This window comes from Anabrus simplex, chromosome 7 (genome assembly GCF_040414725.1).
Source record: "Anabrus simplex isolate iqAnaSimp1 chromosome 7, ASM4041472v1, whole genome shotgun sequence".
Lineage (NCBI taxonomy): Eukaryota > Metazoa > Arthropoda > Insecta > Orthoptera > Tettigoniidae > Anabrus > Anabrus simplex.
In genome coordinates, this window is record NC_090271.1 from 31,267,615 (window position 1) to 31,284,070 (window position 16,456).

Below are 16,456 nucleotides of genomic sequence, written 5' to 3' on the forward strand. Positions count from 1 at the left end.
CCGTTTCAGAGTAATGTATATTTTGGTTTTCAGGCTTTTATCCTAGTTTTAAACGCTTCCTTAGTGGGCGCCTACGTCATAGTAGCAATGTATCCCCAAAGTTTCCGTTTGTTTATATAGAGTAGTTTTGCCGCAGCGTTGATATATAGTCAGTCAGGAAATTGCCTTTTATATAGGTAAGTATCATAATAAAAATACTTCAACCCCTATTTCACTTCTTTTTAACAAACCTTAAGTGGATTTTCCATAAACAAAGAAATAGGCCTACATATTTCTTTATTTTTAAAGGAGATCCAAAAACCCAAACTTTATGTCTCGAACATTTTCAGTTTTTGAGATATACAGTAAGTATCCTGATAAAAATAGTTCAACTCCAGATTCCAGTACCAATTTTTACGTCTGTAACATCTTCGGGTTTTGAGATATAAGTATCCTCATAAAAATAATTCATCCCATTTTTCAGTCCTGTCCACACCCGTCCCTTATGCGGATTTTCCGTAAATAAAAATTACGTATTTCCTTATTTAAAAAAAAAGAGATTCCAAATCCCAATTTTCACGTCTGTAACATCTTCATTTCTTGAGATATAAGTCTCCTCACGAAAGGAATTCAACTCCTTCCTCATTTCTTTTCACCCACACCCTTAAGTGGATTTTCCGAAAAGAAAATAATACGTGTTCCTTTATTTTAAAAGGAGATGCCAAATGCCAATTTCCACATCTGAATTCTTCAGATTTTTGGATGTAAATACCCTCATAAAAATTTCAACTCTTTCTTCACTTCATATCATACCCACTTAAATGGATTTTCCGAAAACAAAAAATACGTGTTTCCATTTTTAAAGGAGATTCTAAATACCAATTTCCCCGTCCGTAACATCTTCAGTTTGTGACACATCAGTATCCTAATAAAAATAATTCAATCCCATGTTCACTTATTTGTAACCCCCTTTGAGAGAATAACTCTTTATTTTTAAATGAGATTCCAAACACTAACTTTCACGTCTTTAAACTGTTAAGTATTTGAGATATTGATAACATCATTTTTAAAAAATCACCCCCCCCCCCTTTTGATCCTCCTTAGGGACGGAATATGCAAAAACCCTTCCTTACTGAGCACTTAGGCCTACTCTGTAATATAATGTATCCCCAAAGTTTTATTTCTTTATGTCCAATAGTTCTGGTTCGGCGATGATGAATCAGTAAAGACAAGTCATTTTATATATAGAGATTCCAGCATAATATTTCCTTTCGACCTTTAATTAGAATCGTAACAGAATGAGCAGTACAATCTTAATTGTCAGTAATAACAGCTGAAGACGCCATGATGATTCTTTTTCTTCATTGTTTGCACAGAATACCAACCTTAACATATCAACATACTTGAACAAACTATCAACAAAATTTCCCAATTATTTTCCACTTCCTATAAACTCCCAGTCTATTCAGCGATTTTTGCTAACTGCTTTACGTCGCACCGGCACAGATAGGTCTTACTAGCTGAAGTACCCGTGCTTCGCTACGGGATTCTCAGAAAGACTGTCTTTATGGTTTTCCTAAATACAGTTAACTTAGGCCATTACAAAAACGTCAGTAGGAACGTAGGTATTTATAGCAATGTTATCAAATTAAATACTCACTCAAAAGAAAAACTGCACATTTTTTTCACTTTTAACGAACAGTACTACGGTGCCGATCTAACAGTCCAAAGTTCCAGTGCTGGAATGACCAGGCCGCAAACAGCCGTGAACACTCCTCTGCTATTGTTCCGTTAAATATACACACTGCTCATTCCAGTCAGTGCCTCAAAGTAGGGACTGAATAGCTCGAATGCTATGATGAACCAGTTTGTTACGTACCAGTAGTATCAGAAAATTTATGAACCAGAGGAATGACATGCTTAAGAAGAAAGTTATCTAACTTCCCAGCTACTTCCTGCCAATATTCAGGCAGGCTGTTCCACTCGGTACGACTGGGAAATTTGGACGTACGGTCAGGGGCGCGCAGCTGTGAGTTTGCATCCGGGAGGTAGTGGGATCGAAAGCCACTGTCGACAGGCCTGAAGATGGTTTTCCGTGGTGTCCCATTTTCACCCCAGGCAAAAGCTGGAGCCGTATCGTAATTAACGCCAGGGCCGCTTCCTTTCCACTTCTAGCCTTTTCCTATCCCATCGTCGCCATAATACCTATCTGTGTCGGTGCGACGTAAAGCACATTAAAAAAAAAAGAACTCGGTATACTGCAGTAATCAAATCTATCGGATATGACTGGCAACAGAAGACACAACGCACATCACAACAAAAAATGGTCATTGTAATGTTATTGTTGTTCAATGTTATGAGCTTTCTGTATTGTAGGTCTTCACATTTAGTTTTCTTTCGACTCTGTGATATTAGGGCGTTTTACGAAATTATTTATAGCGTAGACTGTACTCCCTCATTCCCCGGCTTTACATAACGATTTTCATTAAATTCTGTTTACCCATTTTCTCGTGACTTGGCGCTGATATGGACCTAGGAACAAAAATAAAATTCATGAATATCGCTGTTATCATAGCCGGTACAGTAAAAATGTATCAGACATAAATGATCGGAAATTTAAAACTGTATAACTTTAATAATGTAGTATTTATCGATAGGACCACTAATAACGCAAATATTTGAGAATGAATGTTTAGGCCTTCTCCTAAACTACCATTCCGCTTAGCGTTAATAAAATTATTTATGGCTTAGATTGTAGCGACTTATTTCTTGACTTTGCATACTGATTTTCATTAAGATAGGACCATTAATAACATAAATATTTGGGAATTAAATTTTAGGCCTTCCCCTAAACTACCATTTCTCTCAGCGTGAAAAAAAAAGTATTTATGGCTTAGATTGTAGCGGCTTATTCCCGGACACTACATACCGATTTTCATTACATTCTTTTAAGCCGTTTTCTCATGATGCGTGTACAGACAGACAGACAGACAGACAGACAGACAGACAGACAGACAGACAGACAGACAGACAGACAGACAGACAGACAGACAGACAGACAGACAGACAGACAGACAGACAGACAGACATTACGGAAAATTAAAAAGTGTATTTCCTTGCTACTATGGACACGACCGATACAGAAATACCATCCTTTTTAAATTTTGAGCAATGTACAGACAAAACTCTTATTTTATATATATAGATGGTGACGATGGATCAGGAGAGGCCTAGGAATGGAAAGGAAGCGGCCTGGCCCTTACTTAAGGTACATCCCTAGCATTTGCGTGGTGTGAAAATGGGAAACCACGGAAAACCATCTTCAGAGCTGCCAGCAGTGGAGTTTACACCCACTATCTCCCGGTTGCGAGCTCACAGCTGCGCGCCACTAACCGCACGGCCAACTCGTTCGGTAGAGCGATTTTTAAATGATATATATATATCGAAACCTACTCCTGAATGAGTAGACCCTAAATATGAAGTTTGATCGTGATCTATTCAACCATTTACCCGTGATGGTGAAACAAACAGGCGAACAAACAGACAAACAAACAGACACGCAAGCTCGAAACTACTGATACGATCTTGATTTGACCCAAAACTGATAAATATTTCAAAATATGGCGAAATAAATGACATTACATACAGCGGACCCGCTACAACTTTATTTAAGATAAAAGGTGAATAATTTGCGGACAATACATTTTATTCACTAGAACGTGGTACGTCGGTAATAACTCGGTGTAGTATGGGCCTGTGATCTGAGAAGTATGAGACATAGGGTGGCGTGCACCATCTTGGAGTAAATTACTACGGAAGTAGCGTTAACTAAAGGAGTCCATACTACAGAAGTGAATAACTTTTTTTTTTCTTTACGTCGCACCGACACAGATGTCTTATGGCGACGATGGGATAGGAAAGACCTATGAATTGGAAGGAAGTGGCCCTTACTTAAAGTACAGCCCCGGCATTTGCCTGGTGTGAAAATGGGAAACCACGGAAAACCATCTTCAGGGCTGCCGACAGTGGGGCTCGAACCCACTATCTCCCGATTACTGGATACTGGCCGCACTTAAGCGACTGCAGCTATCGAGCTCGGTAAGTGAATTACTACGGGAGTTATTTACTCCGGAAGTAACGTCGGAGAGCTGAAGTACAATTAGCTCTTTTAGTTACTAATATAGAAGTAGCGTTCGTTACTCGCGGAGTAGTGTTGTGTTTGTGTATCTTAATTAAAGAAATCTAAATGGATAAGGTTATGTGCGATAGGAAACGGGGGAAAAACGTAAGCGAAAAATATAAATGCTTGCTAATAGAGATAATGACGATCTATACAAAGGATATAGGGTGTAAGAAATACAGCATTAAGATGCTGGATAAGAAAATATATTCATGGAAAGCCGTGACAGAAGAATTCAGTGCTTCGAGTGACGGAAAACGCAATGAAGAGCAAGTTAAGATTCTGTCGAAGGACTTAAAAGGCCGAAGCAAAGCAGAAAGTCATGGATACGCTGGAAAAATTTAAACTGATGGTGGTTTCTTCATACAGATCGCCTACATCCACAGCGAAATTTTCCCATTTTCACACCAGGCAAATGCTGGTTCCGTACCTTAAGGTTACGGCCGCTTTCCACTCCCTAGGCCTTTCCTACCCTATCGTTGCCATAAGACCTACCTGTGCCGCTGCGACGTTAAGCAAATTGAAAAAAAAAGATAAATACCTCTTCCGATTTCTGAAAAGTTCACCGTTGTCACCGAGAGGGCAAAAAATGGGAATATGCGTGCAGTCAAAGTTAATTGCACTCACGATGTGTGGAAACCTGCCAACGTGAAGAATATCTATTACTTTCGGAACAATAATAATCATTTTCAGGCGTACCTCCCTTTCAGCCTCAACTAGTGCTTTAACCACGCGATAAAATATACGGCCAACAGTTGTGCGCTAAACGTTAATTAGTTCACCGGCAACTGTACTGAAACACTCGTAGGGCATACAGCAACTGTAATTTGAGAGATCCAACAAAATTAAGACAGGAATTCAGCTGTAAGTGATCTCCAAGTAGATTTAGAAGGAAAGTAAAGGATTCCTTCCTAAGACCAAAACCGTTCCTGAAACTCTCCGTGTGCACATTATACGGCTATCGCCTTTCACGCACTGTAGGCCTACACACTATTACATTTCCCGTCGTTTTCTACGTCGAGATCGTCAATATAATCTAAGTAATCCATAAACACGATTGAAACGTCTTTCCTCTCATATACGGCACGATACTATCATTAGTCAACAAGTCTAAACTTAGGTTACTCAATGCACGACGTGAGAGTAAATTCTACCCTATATTCGTGTGTTATTTTCTTCTTTAGTAATATACTACAAGATGGTGCTCTTCAACATTTTACTCTTGTAGTAATTTAGTCCAGGAGTATCTGAAAGGACTAAAATACTTCGGAAGTAATTTACTCTCGTATGGAAGTCGCCGAATGTTGACTTCAAGAGTACTGTACTGGGGAAGTAGAACTTACTCTTGATTGGTGCACTTCATAATTTAAGAGTTCGGGAGTAATATTACGAGGAAAAGTAAGACTGACCACGAAGTATTTACAAAGACAGCTAATTTCCAACCGAGCGCGGAGTCAATTCAGCGCCATCTTGTAACAGTGTAGGCATGTAACGTAAATCATTATTTTCCTTTATTAAATGTGTTGTTCTAAACAAACGACTACGACGTATTCACGACAACCAACCTCAAAGTGAGTGCGCGAGTCAACACCGCGCCATCTTATAACATAGTATCCGTGTGACGTCACATATTCAGCGCATATTTTGCCTTACTTTGAAACACTGTTTCAAGAAAGCTACGTTTCAGATGTTCATTTTTGTTGCAGCAGGTAGCCTGCTCTGTTGTCTGTCAATTGAGACATTAAACATGATCGTAAGTTAAATACTGTCGGTGATATACGCGTTCTACCCAAACACTAAAAGCGCCTTAAAATGTTTCTCCCCATGCAACCGTTGTTGAGGAACTTTAAAACCTTGGGTACGTCAATAGCAATACAGTCCGTATGGAGCTCTCCAGTCAGCTATATCTTGCTGCACTCAATGCAGCAACACATGTCAATCTGACTGTCCTATAATTATCTGCTTTATGTTTATCACCATTTATTTTGGGCACTGGGGGTACTATAGCAACTCCCAATTTATTTGGTAGAGCTTCTTCATGCAAACATTTATCAAATAAGTACTTCATATATCATAATATATCCCTTTAGTGTATCCCCAGAAATCTTATCAATTCCGACTGATTTTCTAGTGTTCCGTTTCGTTTCCTTTTGTGAATAACTTTGTTATCTCAGGTATATTTAATAACTTCGCTACTATTAGTCACATCCTCTACATGGCCATGCTGCTATTTGTAATTATGTGGGAGGAAAAGCAATCTTCAAACAGAAAGAAAACTACCGCCATAAACAGTACTTACACAAAACGTACAGTCACTCCCATAAATATTCGGCCACTAATAAAATCCGCGAAAAAATGATGACAATAACGCCACCATGAGCAGAATGCGAAACCAATTGTGTCTAAGCAATGGAACTACATGTGGTAGCTTATGCCGAAGAGGAATCACGGAGCATTGATGTACAGTATGCTGTAAAAGAAAGGACATTGCACACATGGGTGAAATGACACGCCTCAAATATATTCGGTCACCCGTAAAGGTCGGGATTGTCGTTGTGTTCATTGACAGAGACAGGGCAGATAGTAGTGCGCTGCCGCAAGATACGTCATTTGCTGCAGTGTCGCGGATTGCTATCAAATGGGGAGCAAAAGACAACACACTACCATGTTTCAAGAACGCCAGCTCGAGATATTCCATCATGCTCGAGGTAAATTGCATAGAAAGATATCGCAGATACTTAACATAAGCAGAATAATAGTTGGAGATATAATAAGACGATTCAAAAATGAAGACAGAATTGATTCAGTTCCCCACACAGGCAGACCAAGAAGGCTGACAGAAGTTTGTGCTTCAGAATGGGAAACGAAATCCGACAATTAGTGCTCCGAAACTGGCAACAGCCATTTTAGAGGAGTGTGGAAAGAAAATGGGCACTGAAACCGTTCGAAGAGCACCGAGAACGAATGAATTCTTTGGAAGAATGTCTAAGAGGAAAGCATACAACAGCGCGCTAAATAAGTAGAAGTGGCTAGAGTTCCGCGAAAACCTACGTAAGCAAACCCAGTGCTTGGTGGGAGGATGTGTTATTTGTTGATGAGTCAAAGTCCAACGTCTTTGGGTCCGATGGAAAGCAATTGGTGTGCAGGAAACGTCACGAGGAATTGAAAATAAGCAATTGACAAGCACCGGTAAAACATGGTAAAGGAAGTACAATGGTGTGGGAATGTGTGCATCGAACGGGGTTGATGCACTGAGTTTCAGTGAACATATTTTGACAAAAGAGGGCTATTTGGCTATCTTCGAAAACAATTTGCGACAATCTGTGGAACAACTTCGTATATAGCTTACTTTCAAGTTCTACCAAGATAACGACCCCAAGCACAAGTCGTAACTTGTCAGGGAGTGGCTCTTGAAAGTTTTGGAAACTCCATCACAGTCACCGGACCTGAACCCCATTGAGAATGTGTGGAGTCGAATGAAGTCAGCTCTAGAATTGCGGCTGCCAAGTTCCCTCGTAGTCTTGAAGAAGAGACTGCTACAAGAATGGGCGCCATTAAGGCCTGATTATATCAAGAAAGTTATCGCCAGTATGCCGAATCGACTGGAAGAGGTCATAAAACATCAAGGTGAACCTACAAAGTACTGAATCTGTAACAGGGTTGTGAATTATGTGAGTTTTTGTTGTTTTTTGTATAGCGACCGAACATTTTTGAGGCGGCACTGAAATTATTGCTTTTATTTCATGTAGGACAGATGACGTACTAATGACTGTCAGAAGAGTTTGACATACATCACAATATTTATAGAACGTGTTTTTATGTTTTCCTACATGTTCCGTTGCATTATCCATTATCATTAATAGTGTAAGAATAACTACCCAATAAAAGTGTGTCAAAAATCAGATTGACCGAATATTTATGGGAGTATCTGTATATTCCATTGGCATTTTCTGAGCTTGAAAGCCGGATGACCCTCTCTCCAAAACCTATCAGTTTCAAATATTAGAAAGCAGGCTGTATTTACATTGTTAATCGTCATTAATGTACCTTACACGAAGAGTAGTAGACTCGTATATAGGTAAAGGTCAAGAAAGTTCAAGAAATATTTCTATCGACGCAATATCGTAGCTAGTCAGTACCTTAATTGGAAAATAACCACACAACAAAGAGAAGTTGATGATAATTCTGTCTAAATTAGCGGCTTTCCCACCACATCTTATATATTTTAATGTCTTTATGTTGTGCAGCCTATATCGTTAGTCTAGTGGCTAGGGAGAGTTCTAGTGGAGCTTTTTTTGTAACTAGTGGGATTTAAATGGCTTAAATCCAATTAATATGCAATATAATATTAAATGAGACACTCTGGAATATTACTAACTAACTAACTAACGAAATAAATAAATAAATAAATAAATAAATAAATAAATAAATAAATAAATAAATAAATAAATAAATAAATAAACCAATCAGCCAATCATCAATTATCAATCTGCATTTATGGCTGTCCTCTAGGTGGCACATTCCCTATGAAGTGTTTGCCTCATCATTTCTTAAATGTTTTAAAAGATTTGGAAATGTATCCTATATTTCCCTTGGCCAATTATTCCAATCCATAACTTCTCTTTCTGTACTTCATATAATGTATTTTTTCACAGAGTATTTAAAAAGTTTTAGGGCAAATAGTTCACGATACAAACAGAAGCAATATGAAATGGGAGGATGCGATTAAAACAAATTCCCGGTCATCAGGGGAAAATATAAATCGAAGATGCAATTTGCCTAAGATGGCAATGAAAAAATGAACAAACTGTGGAAGGACGAGCAGATTTCCAAGAATCTGAAAATAAGCGTGTAGTATTTCCGATACTAATGTAAAGATGTCAGTCGTGGATGTTAAGAAAGAAGAAGATGAGTAAGATCGATGCAAATGAAATGTCTTGCTAGGGAAGGATGTTAAGATTTCTATGGACCAATCACCTCACAGATAAATGCATTGTAAAAGAGCTTAAGATTGAAATAAGTTTATGTCCGGCTCCTTCAGCTGAAATATTTCGGCCATGTAATGAGGAGAAGACCAGAAAATATAGAAACGTTGATCATGAAGTGGAAAACCTACGGACAGAGGTCAAACGGATTGGTCCCAACAAGGTGGATTAGCCAGATTACCAGTGCTTGAGGAAGAACAATGCATGCTCTAATGAAGAAATTAATGACAGGAAATCATGGAGAAACATGATCTCCTACTGGAGTTCAGAATTGAAGAAAAAGAGAGACAGAGAGGGAGAGAAAATACGATGTCCTGAATCATTGCGATGCCAATGGCAGAATTTAGTTCAAACAATGAGTATTATACCGGAGCGTGTACGGTAATTTCAGGGTCAAATGAAGAGATGTAGGAAATGGAGTCCAAACTAATCAGTCCTATTTTAGCACTTCACACGAGTTTTTGTAGAAAATCGAGTGTTGTCACCACTACGACCAATGACCTATCTTCTTCACTTCTTTAGGAAGACGGACAACGATGCCATACTAGAGCGATTACTTATATCTGACTTGATATTTTGTGGGATTCTTGTAGATTTCGAGCACTGTTTCGATGGAAACTGATTCATTATAGCTGCGAATGCTCTCGCTGATGAATTGCGACCAAGTAAGGTGGTCGATTGGGAAATGTTTCTTGTGATATATGGCAATTAGCCCTGCCTTGTGCAACCGTAACCTTCGCAGGGCACCCAGCTGTTGTCAACATTGATGATAATCAGGGGCTTTGTTCCTCTAATTACTAGTAACACACACCATGGGGTCTCAGATAACATTCACTATATAAGAGAGCCTTGGACAGAAGACAGTACAGTACAAGCAACATGAACTCCACGACACTACTTGTTCTCCTGCTGGTTGCGGTGTGTGTTGCGCAGGACTCCTCCACACAGTCCACCTCGACCACCACCGCTGCCCCACCTGTTACTGGACTGTTGGTTGGCCTCTTAAACTCCGTGGTGGGACTGTTGTCTCTCGTGTCGACACTGGTTGGGGGATTGAGGGTAAGTTGATATCATTGGAAGTGTTCAGCCCTCAGAATTGTAAGATCCTCAAATATCAACATCAAAGTTTGTACGGTTATGGGGAAGCCGTAGAAATCAGTGGTGGCACCTAGTAGGCAAGATGAGGAGTTAGGTAGTTTGCATTGCTTTCTTCACTGGGCTGGAGTGTACTATTGCCGCACAGGCTCTATGAGTAGCATCTTTCTTGACAACTAGACGCATTAGTCATGCTCCGAAGGTTCTTACTTTGCAGCTTCTATGCTGTCAGAGCCATAAATGCTACTTGGACTTCGCCAACAGTAGAATTCGAACCCACTATCTGCCGAATGCCAATTTTCTTAACTTAAGGTGTGTCTTATCATCATTTGATGACGATATATAATCATGCTATTCTACCCGCCATATTGTGTGCCGCAATAATTCTGCGGTAAATATTTATATGAATGATTTTTGTATAATAATATTGTTATAATACATTTGCTTCTGGTTGCTTCTCTGTACAGAATTGTTTCCAGGATCCACGTTTCGCTTTAATTAACTCCAATTTGTATTGATTTTTGAGGATTTTAAATTTATTTTCATAGATAATTTTAAGTCTTGGGTTTCTACTTTTCTTCAGTCTTCTTTTAGCTGCGTTAACTTGTTTCCTGAGGGCATTTAACTGGGGAGACCACCAAGGCTTGAAATTATTTGTTGGTAAGAAAGGTGGGAAACAGATTTTATTTATTTCATTAAGTTGTTGCCGTATGGATGCTAGAGTGTCTTCCAGGTGTGTTCTTGTGTTAAAATTAATTAATTGCGTCATCCATAGATTGCCGATTTGACTGATTTTATGTTGGAATAATTACTTGGCAAATGCCCAAAGCACTAATTATTTGCCTTTTAACTCCTTTTCTGAAATTCTTTCTTGAGCCGTCACTTGGCCATTAGGACCCGGGGCGAGTGTCAGTAAGGCACGTCCCTTTCAAGGTCAGTCTAGGAAGGTCTGGTCACGCTACCACAATCCTTTGCAGTTTGCCGACACACTGAGTCTTGTGCATCGTTATAATGTGAGCGAGCCCGATGTGACAATGTGAAATATATTTGAATATACCAAATCATCAGAATAAGTCAGCTGGTGGGATTAAAATGTTTAGCTTTCCAGTGATAAGCAATGGTGACCTCAGTGAATACGATATAAAACTGCAGGCGTGATAAATGGCAACCCACCTGTAATTCCGTCTTGTTCGAGTTTAGTTGTTACAATGAAATTATTCCTGAAGAATCAAATGTTTATATGAATGATTTTTGTATAATAATATTATTATAATACAGTTGCTTCTTTAAAGAAATATCAGTTCGAAAGCTTTCCTAGAACAGTTTAAAGAACAATTTTGGGATGGAATTTCACTTGAGTGTTTCCGTTCATCTGCCCTCTTCCGTTCAAACTGCGATTCATCAAAATTTCTTTTTCGAGTTAACTACGCAAGGAAGGTCTTTTAGGAAAAATTACAGTAAGGAGCCTGGCACAAATACACTAAGTGAAAGAAAAATGCCAGGACTCAGCTAAGGGCCCCGTAGTTGCCAATCCACACTTCCAAGCTAAGAGATCCTGGGCCCCTTTCAGTCGCCACTTACGACAGGCAGGGGATAGCGTGGTTGTTAGTATACCTCCCCCCCCACCACCCACAGGGGGCAAAGATAATGAAAGCCTATACAAACAGGTTCGCAGCTATCTACGGCAAGTGTTATACCACTCCTATGAAAGTGAGACATGTGATTCGAATGATAAGTGTAGCCCAATATTCACATCATGCCTAAGTATTCTTCTTCCTCTTTACAATCTGCAGTATGTTGCACCGACGCAGATAGGTCATATGGTGACGATGGGAGAGGAAAGGGCTAGGAGTGGGAAGTAAACGACCGTGGCCTTGATTAAGGAACAACATTTATCTGGTGTGAACATTGGGGATAAAACGGGAAACCACCTTCAAGGCTGCCAACAGTGAAATTCGAACCCACTATCTGCCGAATGCAAGTTGATAGCTACGTGACCCAAACCACACAATCACTCACTCGTTCTTCTTCTTCTGATGATAAAGATGATGATGATGATGAAAGCATAATACAGATGTCGGCTTTAAACCATTTTTCGGGGGCTGTAGAATACATCCGCGGTAAATCCCCTGTCCGTCGTAAGATTTGACTAAAAAGTGTCCAGGGACTCTTAACCTCGGAGCGTGGGTTGCGACCACGGGGCCCTTAGCTGAGTCCTGGCATTGCTTCCTATTACTTGCTTGCCTCCTCACTTTTTATCCTATCCGACCGCCCTTGGTCAACTCTTGTTCTTTTTCAACCCAGACGGTGTTAGAGCTTTTGAAGACTAGGGAGTCTTTCATTTTCACGCCCTTCGTGGCCTTTGTCATTCTTTGGCCGGTAACTTCGTTTTTCGAAAAGTGTATCCCTTAATTTTCCCTCTAGTATTAATAGCGGATGGTTGCCCTGTTGTACTTCCTCTTAAAAAAAACCACCACCAGCACTTTGTAATATTTAGCTGCATGGGTTATCCATAAACTAGTCAGATAGCTAAGAACATCACTCTTGTTGTATATGTGAAGAGTATTTTCGCCTCAGAATCCAACGAATTCACCACATGAATGTATAACAACAGTTAGCAAACATAATTTAATGCACTTAACTCAAGAGGCATTCAATGTTTGTCAACATGCTGAAGTAAGCTTTTAGAAACGCAGTATGGTATATTGGATAGCATTCCGAAAACTAAGATTCATCCTGACCAACAAGGATATTCCAATTAACTTGAAGACCAAGGTTTATAATACGTGCGTGCTGCCAGTTACTACTTACGGTCTGGAAACGGTGACTGACGAAGGAAAGTGCTCGCAAGCTTCAGCGAACACAACGAGCCATGGAGCGACAGATGTTAGGGATCAGCCTTAGGGATAAGATCCGTTCAGAGGACATCAGGAGAAGAACGAATGTAACAGACATCCTAGAGAGAGTAGCAAGACTGAAATGGCAATGGGTAGGACACGTAGCTCGACAAGACTACAACAGGTGGACCTTTAGGATTGTTCACTGGAGACCATGGGAACACAAGAGAGACATTGGAAGGCCCCAGAAGATAATTAATGTTATTTGCTTTACGTCCCTCTAACTACTTTTTCGGTCTTTGGAGACGCCGAGGTGCCGGAATTTAGTCCCGCAGGAGTTCTTTTACGTGCCAGTAAATCTACCGACACGAAGCTGACGTATTTGAGCACCTTCAAATACTACCAGACTGAGCCAGGATCGAACCTACCAAGTTGGGGTCAGAAGGCCAGCTCCTCAACCGTCTGAGCCACTCAGCCCGGCTGGCCCCAGAAGAGATGGCTCGATGACATAAAGCTGGTGGCTGGAACACGCTGGTTCCAAGTGGTTCAAGACCGAAGACAGTGGAAGGATATAGAAGAGGCCTATATCCAGCAGTGGATTGAAATAGGATAGAGAAGAAGAAGATGAAGAAGAAGAAGAAGATGTAAGCTATTTATAATACAACAGGGGCACCGTACAAAGTTCTATGTTTCCTTCAAAAAGGTTCCATATTTTGACAGATGATATTAATAAGAAACACAGTAAGACCAAGTTGTAGAGAAGTATAAGAGTATACGTGAGCACTTTTGCTGATTCTTCTTCATAGAAAATGGAATTTTTGTTCTATTAATTATCTTCCTATTCAAATAGCTGTGTTTGTATTAATGCCATTTACTAATTATACACTTATATGTACATGGAAAATAGATGCCCGTTTAAATTCTACATGGAAAATAGTTGTTCGTTTGTTTTTATTTCACTGTTTGGTACCTAAATCCTCTGAAATCGAATACACTTGCTTTTGGTTATGTTCACTTAAAGACTCAATATGGCGGCTCCATAAGTAACATTCGTGTCTTGACCTCCCTAGACTTGCCTTGGCCCCTTTTTGAGAATGACAATCATGAAGTTTATCTTCACTGTGATATAATTTAAAGGAATATGGACTTGAACATTTTCCTTATCGGGAATGTGATACATTTCCATTAGCATGTCATAACAAGGACATCGTGTTCTTAATAGGCCTCCACCCACAAAATTAAGTAAGTAGTAACCCTTATAGACGGTACATGGAAAGTGCTTCCGATTACTGCTTACAGAATTGTGTGTGCGGAGGCTTAGTGATTGATTCAATTTTAACATTAAACGAAATGATAATAGACATTATGCAAGTGTTTAATTTATGACGTATGTTTTATCTTACATGAAAAAATAATACAATATCAATATTTAAACCATATAGATAAAGCTTAATAAATTGTCCTCAGTTCAGTATTCATTAGCATGTAAATTTGTCATATTGCTGATGCTATTCAATAAGTGCTTATACTAGATATCAGACTCGTTGGCTGAATGGTCAGCGTACTGGCCTTCACTTCAGAGTGTCGCGGGTTCGATTCTCGGTCGGCTCGGGGATTTAAATCTTCATTGGTTTATTCCAATGGCTCGGGGGCTGGGCGTTTGTGCTGTGCCCAACATCCCTCCAACTCACACACCTTACATAACACTATCATCCACCACAATAACACGCAGTTACATACCTATGGCAGATGCCGTTCACCCTCATCGGAGGGTCTGCCTTGCAACGATAAAACTATGAAATGTATCGCTCTCAATATCGCCCGAAAACTTTATACGATTTATCCGACCAACCTTCCTAGCCGAGTGCAGCCCTTGGAATGGCCACAGGAAATCATTATATTTATACACGATACGATTTATCGGTCGATAAGGTTGGCCGGATAAATCGTATAAAGTTTTCGGGCGATATTGAGAGCGATACATTTCATAGTTTTATCGTTGCAAGGCCACAAACGAATACTTCCGTGCTGACTGTAATCACCAAGCGACTTCTCCGCTCCTATGTGGTCATAATCCCAGATATATCGCTCATCACAGTTCGGTTGACTTTTCTAACCAATCTGTACAGAAAGTGCGGTTAGCTGCGAGTTAAATGGACGGGCGAAATAGCAGTTGTCGTAATCGCTTCAATGGGATATGCGATTCCGAAGAGAAGAAAACGAACTAAAAATCGTGGAAAGTGGAACAAAACGTGTTTATGTAGAAAAGAATATAATCATATGAAGCTCGTGAAACACGTAGAAGCCAATGAACCTGATGATTTCAAAAATGATATTACTCGGATTCTTTGAGTTTATGCTTTCCACTGTTGGTTGCGGTAGGGCCTACTACGTCGTCTTTGGTAGACATAAGCAAGTCATTGTACCACAGACATAGTTTATAAATTATATCATCAACGCTAGTTACACATCTTTTGGACTCTTCTACTTCTTTCACTTCCTTACGAAACGTGGTCCTAAGATTTCGGATCTTCCGTTTTATGTCGACTACGGTATATTCTTTCTCAAACTTTTTCCCATATTCAACTAATTTATCATAAGCTACGCGTTTAAGGTTTTAATTTTTGAAGTCCTTATTTGTTACTTTCACAAACAAGGAAACGATCTATGGAATTCAGTAAACTCACTTGTAAATTCCTTAGACATTTTGGTCATCTGAAGCACGCCACATGCGGTTTTTATTTAACCAACGGACGTGGACAGACTTCTCTCTGTGATGCATCCTTGCGTCAAAAACTAACGACAGGTAAATCTTCCACGTCTGCTGGTTATTGCATATTGCCCGATATCTCGCTTCTCACTGTACAACACACTGACCGATAGATTTATCTTCCAATTCCGATATTCCTAACGACAAATTTCTCATATTGGCCGATCAATCGTCTCCTGTATAAGCACTTAATAATTAATTATGCCAATATAATACGAACAAATGTTCGTGAAAAGTTACCATGGAATAAAATACCACGTTTCTGTTCCAGGTATAGCAACGCCGACCTCTCGGGCACCAGCTCTACAGGCACAGAAAAATTAACGTCTTGAACTAGTGTAATCCAAAAATGTTTGAAAATAAAACTCCTTCCATGCAAGGTGTTGTGTCGTTACCTGATTCCTGCCTCAGTCTTCCAGCAAGTTCCCGTTTCCTTAGAAGACCCTCTTAAGATAGTAAGACTAGTTTCTGTCTATTACAAAGTGATGACATTGTCAAACTGTTAACAGCAGGAATTTCATGATGTATTTTACTACCTCAGCTAAGGAATACCATTATCAGGTGGGTAGACGTCACTCCTAGCTTTGGCATCAACTCATTTTGGTTTTCA

At 39.7% G+C, this 16,456-nt stretch overlaps 1 long non-coding RNA gene across 2 annotated transcripts in view; it reads left to right on the top strand.

The window, feature by feature from the left end:
- Positions 1 to 16,225, top strand: part of LOC136877628 (uncharacterized) — a 36,589-nt gene extending 20,364 nt beyond the window's left edge. The window contains exons 1-2 of one of the 2 annotated variants that reach the window (XR_011018555.1): positions 10,004 to 10,203; positions 16,118 to 16,225. This is a non-coding gene — a long non-coding RNA (uncharacterized lncRNA). Of the gene's footprint in view, positions 1 to 10,003; positions 10,204 to 16,117 lie in introns of those variants that run through there. The other variant, XR_011018554.1, reaches the window with a different exon arrangement.
- The last annotated feature ends 231 nt before the right edge of the window (positions 16,226 to 16,456 follow it).